The sequence below is a fragment of the Ailuropoda melanoleuca genome, chromosome 3 (genome assembly GCF_002007445.2).
Source record: "Ailuropoda melanoleuca isolate Jingjing chromosome 3, ASM200744v2, whole genome shotgun sequence".
Taxonomy (NCBI): Eukaryota; Metazoa; Chordata; class Mammalia; order Carnivora; family Ursidae; genus Ailuropoda; species Ailuropoda melanoleuca.
In genome coordinates this window covers 65,006,829-65,013,562 of record NC_048220.1, presented here as the reverse complement: position 1 = coordinate 65,013,562, position 6,734 = coordinate 65,006,829, and the positions used below count along the sequence as shown (strand labels likewise).

The following is a 6,734-nucleotide window of genomic DNA, read 5'->3' as shown; positions in this document are numbered from 1 at the left end:
TTTTACTTATCACTGGTCTTTTATAGTTGCTTTCTGTGACCAATCTAATAAATCTTTTTACTTATATTGTCTTCTCGAGTCTTTACAGTGTTAGTATTTGTATTTAGGTCTATGATTCATTTCAAATTAAATTTTGTAAAAATGTAAAGTGGATATCAAGTTTTGTTTCCATACCCAAATGGATATCAAGTTATTCCAGCACTATTTATTGAAAATCTTTTTCCATGGAATTATTTTGACATCAGATTTGAAATGAATTCACTATATATGTGTTTTTCTATTTCTCAAATTTTATTGTGTTTTAGTGAGCCATTTTATTTTCTTAAAATAGTGGCACATTTTCTTAAATACAACTTTTTAGTATCTTAAAGCCAAATGTAAATCTTCCTACATTCTTTTTTTTCTTCTTTAATTTTGTTTTGACTATGCAACGGTCACTCTTAAAAGTGAATTTTAGAAAGTAAATATAAATATAAATTTTAGAACTGTCAATTTTCAATTTTAAAAGTTAGGTGAGTTTATGACTAAGAAGGTATTGAATTTATAGATCAATTTGGGAAGAAATGGACATAAAAATACCTTAACAACATTTTGTCTTTGATTCCAAGAGCATGGTATATCTTTTAATTAATTAATTAATTCATTCATTCATTCATTCAATTTTTAAAGTTAGTTCTATGCTCATGTGGGGCTTGAACTCACAACCCCAAGATCAAGAGACATATGCTCTACTAACTGAGCCAGACAGGCTCCTTTTCTTTTATTTAAACCTTTATTTTCTTATAATTATGCCCTCCTCAAAAATTATTTTATTTCCAATTTGTTTTCTAACATGTGTTTGATATATGTTTACTGATTCTTTAATATAGTTCAATTCACTTATTAGATGGTAGTTTATAAATTTCTGTGCAGACAATGGTACATCTGTATATAAGAACAGTTATACTTCTTTCTTTACATTTGTTTACTAATTCCAACATCGCATAGTATCTGGGTTACCTTCTATTAATTCTTTTTTCTTTAGACTACATATCACATATTCCTATTTCTTTACAGGTCTAGGAGTTTCTCATGTATACGGAACATTTTGATTGATAGGAGATTCTGCCATATATTAGCTACCTCTGAAGAATGCTGGGGTTTTTTGTTGTTGTTGTTGCTCTTTGCTTTTTGTTTTGTTTTATTAGGTAACTAAATTGTTTGGTCTCAGGCTCAAAACTTATTAAACCTGCTATGGAAGGCACCTGAAGTCTTTACTAATTATTTTTAGCCTTGTAGATGTTCCTTTGTACCACTACTGGATGTTACCCACACATGTTTATTCAGATACTAGCCAACAATTTGGGCAGAGAGGATACATGTGTGAGCCCCACCCCCACCATGACCCTATGTCTCCTTGATTTTTTTCTTCACTTTCCAGCTTTTCTGCAAAACCAAATTCAATCTGCTAATTCTTCCAGTCAATAGGAATAAGTTTTAATGAGCTTTCTGCTCAAATTTATCCTACCTTACATAAGTTAAACTGGATGGTACCCTCAGGGAGAGGAGGACCCACACAGACAAAAGTAAATTTTATCCAATGTAGTTTCCTTTCTCACAGGGTATAATGGCATGCTTGCTTTGGCAGCACATATACAAAATTGGAATGATACGGAAAAGATTAGCATGGTCCCTGTACAAAAACAACACACAAATTTGTGAAGGGTTTCATCTTTTTAATAGATATGCAAAAAATAAAGAGAAAGGAATCCAAGTATATCACTAAAGAAAGCCAACAAACTGTGACAGGAGAGAGCAAGAGAATAAAGGAACAGAGAAAAACTACCAGCACAACCATAAAACAAATAACAAAATAGCAATATACACATACATATCAATAATTATTTTGAAGGTAAATGGAATAAATGCTCTAATCAAAAAACATAGGGTGAAGAAATGGATTAAAAAAACAAACAAACAAACAAACAAGACCCATCTGTAAGCTGCCTACAAGAGAGGCATTTCAGACCTAAAGACATATGCAGATTGAAAGTGAAAGGATGGAGAAGCATTTATCACGCAAATGGATGCAAAAAGCAAGCTGGAGTAGCAATACTTGTATCAAAGAAAATAGACTTTAAAACAAAGACTGTAACAAGAAACAAAGGAGGACACTATATACATTCAGGGGACAACCCAACAAGAAAATATAACAATTATAAGTATTTCTGCACCCAATATGGGAACACCCAAATACTTGGAAGCAGTTAATAACAAATATAAAGGAACCAATTGATAGTAATACAATAAAAGTGTGAGAATTTAACATTCCACTGACATCAATGTGTACATTATCTTAACAGAAAATCAGTAAGGAAATAGACACTTTGAGTGACACATAGGACCAGATGTATTTAACAGATATATTCAGAACAGTCCATCCTAAAACAGAAGAGTACGTATTTTTTTCAAGTGCACACAAAACGTTCTCCAAAAGACACCATACAATAGGCCAGAAAACAATTCTCAACAAATTCAGAGAAGATCAAAGTCATTCTATCCATCTTTTCTGACTACAATGCTATGAAACTAGAAATCAACAATAAGAAAAAATTGGGAAAGACCACAAATACATGGAGGTTAAATAACATGCTACTCAACAATGACCAGCTCAACCAGGAAATCAAAGAGGAAATCAAAAATACATGAAATGAAGATGAAAATATAATGGTCCAAACTCTTTGGGTTCTAGAGGGAAGTTTATAGCAATATAGGCTACCTCAAAAACAAGAAAATTTTCAAACCAACAACCTAAACCTTACACCTAAAGGAGTTAGAAAAAGAACAAATGAAACACCAAATAAGCAGGACAAAGGCAATAATAAAGATTAGAGCACAAATAAGCAAAAGAGAAACTGAAAAAAAAAACAAAAACACTAGAACAGATCGATGAAACCTGGAGCTGGCTCTCTGAAAAGATCAACAGAATTGATAAACCTTTATCTAGATTTATCAAAAAAAGGAGAGTGAGGATGCAAAGTCAGAAATGAAAGTGTAGAAATAATAATCAACACCACAGAAATACAAACAATTTTAAGAGATTATGAAAAATTATAAGCCAACAAATTGGACAAGCTAGTAGAAATGGATAAATTTCTTGAAACATAATCTCCCAAAATTCAATGAGGACAAAATAGAAAATGTGAACAGACCAATTACAGCAACTGAATTGAATCAGTAATCAAAAACTTCCAATAAAAAAAAGTCCAGGACCAGATAGCTTCAGAGGCAAATACCATCAAACATTAAAGAAGAATGAATATCTATTCTTCTCAAACCATTCCAAAACTTGAAAAGGAAGGAAAACTTTCAATTTCATTCTATGAGGACTTCATTACCCTGATACTAAAACCAAATAAAAACGCTACAAAAAAAAAAAAAAAGAGAGAGAGAGAGAGAGAACTACAGAGCATTATCTCTGATGAACATAGATACAACAATCTTCAACAAAATATTAGCAAACAGAATCCAACAATACATTTATAAAAAATCATTCACCATGATCAAGTGGGATTTATTCCTAGGATGCAACAGTGGTTCAATGTTTGCAAATCCATCAACATGATACACATCCATAAGAGGAAGGGTAAGAACCATATGATTATTTCAACAGAGGCAGAAAAAGCATTTGCCAAAGTACAACATCCATTCATGATAAAAACCCTCAACAAAGTAGGTTTAGAAGGAACATACCTCAACATAATAAAAACCACATATGAAAGACCCACAGTGAACTTCCTGCTCAATGGTGTAAAACTGAGAGCTTTTCCTCTAATATCAGGAATAAGACAAGGAGGTCCATTTTCACCACTTTTATTCAATGTAGTACTGGAAGTCCTAGCCATATTAGTCAGAGAGCAAAAAGAAATAAAAGGCATCCAAACTGGTAGGAAGAAGCAAAACTTACAATATTTGTAGTTAAGATGATACTATGTATGGAAATATCTAAAGACTCCACCAACTAAAAAAAAAAAAAAAAAAAAAGCACCCTACGAGAACTGATAATTGAATTCAGTAAGGTCAGTATACAGGAATCTGTTGCATTTCTAAACACTAATAACAAAGCAACAGAAAGAGTAGTTAAGAAAGCAATCCCATTAACAATTTCACTAAAAAAGAATAAAATACCTAGGAATAAACTTAACTGAAGAGGCAAAAGATCTGTACTTTGAAAACGATAAAGCATTGATGAAAGAAATTAAAGATGACACAAGCAAATGGGAAGATAATCTACGTTCAAGGATTGAAAGAGCAAATATTGTTAAAATGTCCATACTACCCGGAGCAATCCACACATTTAATGCAAGCCCTCTCAAAATACCAACAGCATTCTTCACAAAACTAGAACAAATAATCCTAAAATTAAATCCCTGAACAGCCAAAAACAATCTTGAAAAGGAAAAACAAAACTGGAGATATCATAATTCCAAATTTCAAGTTATATGACAAAGCTATAGTAATCAAAACAGTATGGTACTGCTTGAAAGTCCCTCTCTCCCTCTACCCCTCCCCACCCCTCATACACTCTTTCTCTAAAATAATAGAAATCTTAAAAAAACAAAAAATGGGCAGAAGACATGAACACATTTCTCCAAAGAAGACATCCACATGGCCAACAGATACATGAAAAGAGGCTCAACATTCCTCATCCTCAGGGAAATGCAAGTCAAAACTACAATGACATATCACCTCGTACCTGTGAGAATGACTAAAATGAAACACACACACACACACACACACACACAAAAACAACAAAAGTTGGCGAGCATGTGGGAGAAAAAGGAACCCTCAGCCCTGTTGGTGGAAATGCAAACTGGTACAGCCACTGTGGAGAACAGAATGGAGGTTCCTCAAAAATTTTAAAATAGTACTACTCTATGATACAGTAATCATACTACCATGTAGTAATAAGATACAAGAACACTAATTTGAAAGGCTATATGCACCCCTATGTTATTACACCACTATTTACAATGGACAAATTATGGAAACAGCCCAAGTGTCCATCCATAGAATTGATAAACACACACACACACAAGAATATTATTCCGTTTGTAAAAAGAATGAAATCTTGCCATTTGCAACAACACAGATAGAGCTAAAGAGTATTATGCTAAGCAAAATCGGTCAGAGAGAAACAAATATATGATTTTACGCATATGTGGAATTTAAGGAACAAAATAATCAAACAAAGGAAAGAGAGAGACAAACCAAAAAACAGACTCTTAACTACAGAAAACAAAATAATGGTTATCAGGGGGAAGGTGGGTGTAGAATGGTAAAATAAGTGATGGGGATTAAGAGTATACTTACCACGATGAGCACTGGGTAATGGACAGAACTGGTGAATTGCTATGTTGGACACGTGAAACTAATATAGCACTGTATGTTAACTATACTGGAATTAAAACTTAAAAACTTGGAAAAACTAATGTCATTCTATTTTTATTTTCAGTCATCTTTCACTGTAATCAAAAATATGATTATGTATACTCCATTTCTGGTTTATGATTATGGGCAGGCTGATTAATATACTCTGATATGACTGAAATCAGAATCCCCTTATATTTTTACATTTGTTTTTTTAAAAACAGTTTTCTCAAATGTTTGATATTCTTTGGTTATTTTTTTCAGATTTGTAATGAATTGGAAGGTGGCCCCCCTAAAATTGTGTCCACTTTAAATTCATGACCTTATTTGGAGAAACGATCTCTGCAGAAATAATTAAGGATTTTGAAATAATCATTCTGGATTATGTAGGTGGGCCCTAAGTACAGTGAATGGAGTCTTATTAAAAAAAAGAGAGAGAGAGAGAGAAATTAGAGACATACAGAAGAGGAAGAACTCATGCAGAGTCGGAGGGTGGTATGTAAGTTAAGTAGCCCACAAGTCCACGAACACCTGAAGCCACCACAAGCTACAAGGAAAGATTCTCTTCTAGAGCCTTTAAAGGGAGCACAGACGTACTGATACTTGATTTCAGATTTCTTGCCAAAAGAACTGTGAGAAAATAAATTTCTACTGTTGTAAGCCACTCAGCTTATGGTAATTTGTTACAACCTTCCTAGAAAAAGGTACAATCAAGTTTGGGCTCCTATAACAAAATACCATAGACTGAGTATCTTATAACCAACAAAAAAAATTAGTCCTCATAGTCTCAGAGCTTGAAAGTTCAAAGTCCACGGTGCCAGCACGTTTGGGTTCTGGTGAGGGTCCATCCGTTTCCATGTCACAAACTTCTCATTGTATTCTTACATGGTATACAGGGCAACAGAGCTCTCTAGGGTCTCTTTTACAAGGGAACTAATTCCATTTATATGAGATCCCTACCATAACCTAATCAATCCCCCAAAACTCACCCTCTAATGCCATCACAATAGGAGGTTAGCATTTCAACATATAAATTGGGGGGGGGATAAATATTCATTCAATTGCAGAATATTTAAAAAGTAAAATGCACAATACTGAACAATGAGTAATAGAAAGCTAAGTACTGGCAATGTACGAAAAGTGGTAGGTTTGGATAGGGGTGTATTACAGTGGGTTGAGTCATTATTCTGTGATGTTCAAGTGCCAGAAAGGGGGAGGGCTTTTACCATAACCTGCACCAACTATTCTAGTTCCTCTAAGATTTTTATCTAAATTATCTAGACCAGAATACTCAAATATCCATTCTGAAGACCAATGACTATCTG

At 33.5% G+C, this 6,734-nt stretch overlaps 1 non-coding gene across 1 annotated transcript; it reads left to right on the top strand.

The window, feature by feature from the left end:
* The first annotated feature begins 1,615 nt into the window (after window positions 1-1,615).
* Window positions 1,616-1,717, top strand: LOC117801632. Its single transcript, XR_004624393.1, has one exon. It is a non-coding gene; the product is annotated as a U6 spliceosomal RNA (small nuclear RNA).
* The last annotated feature ends 5,017 nt before the right edge of the window (window positions 1,718-6,734 follow it).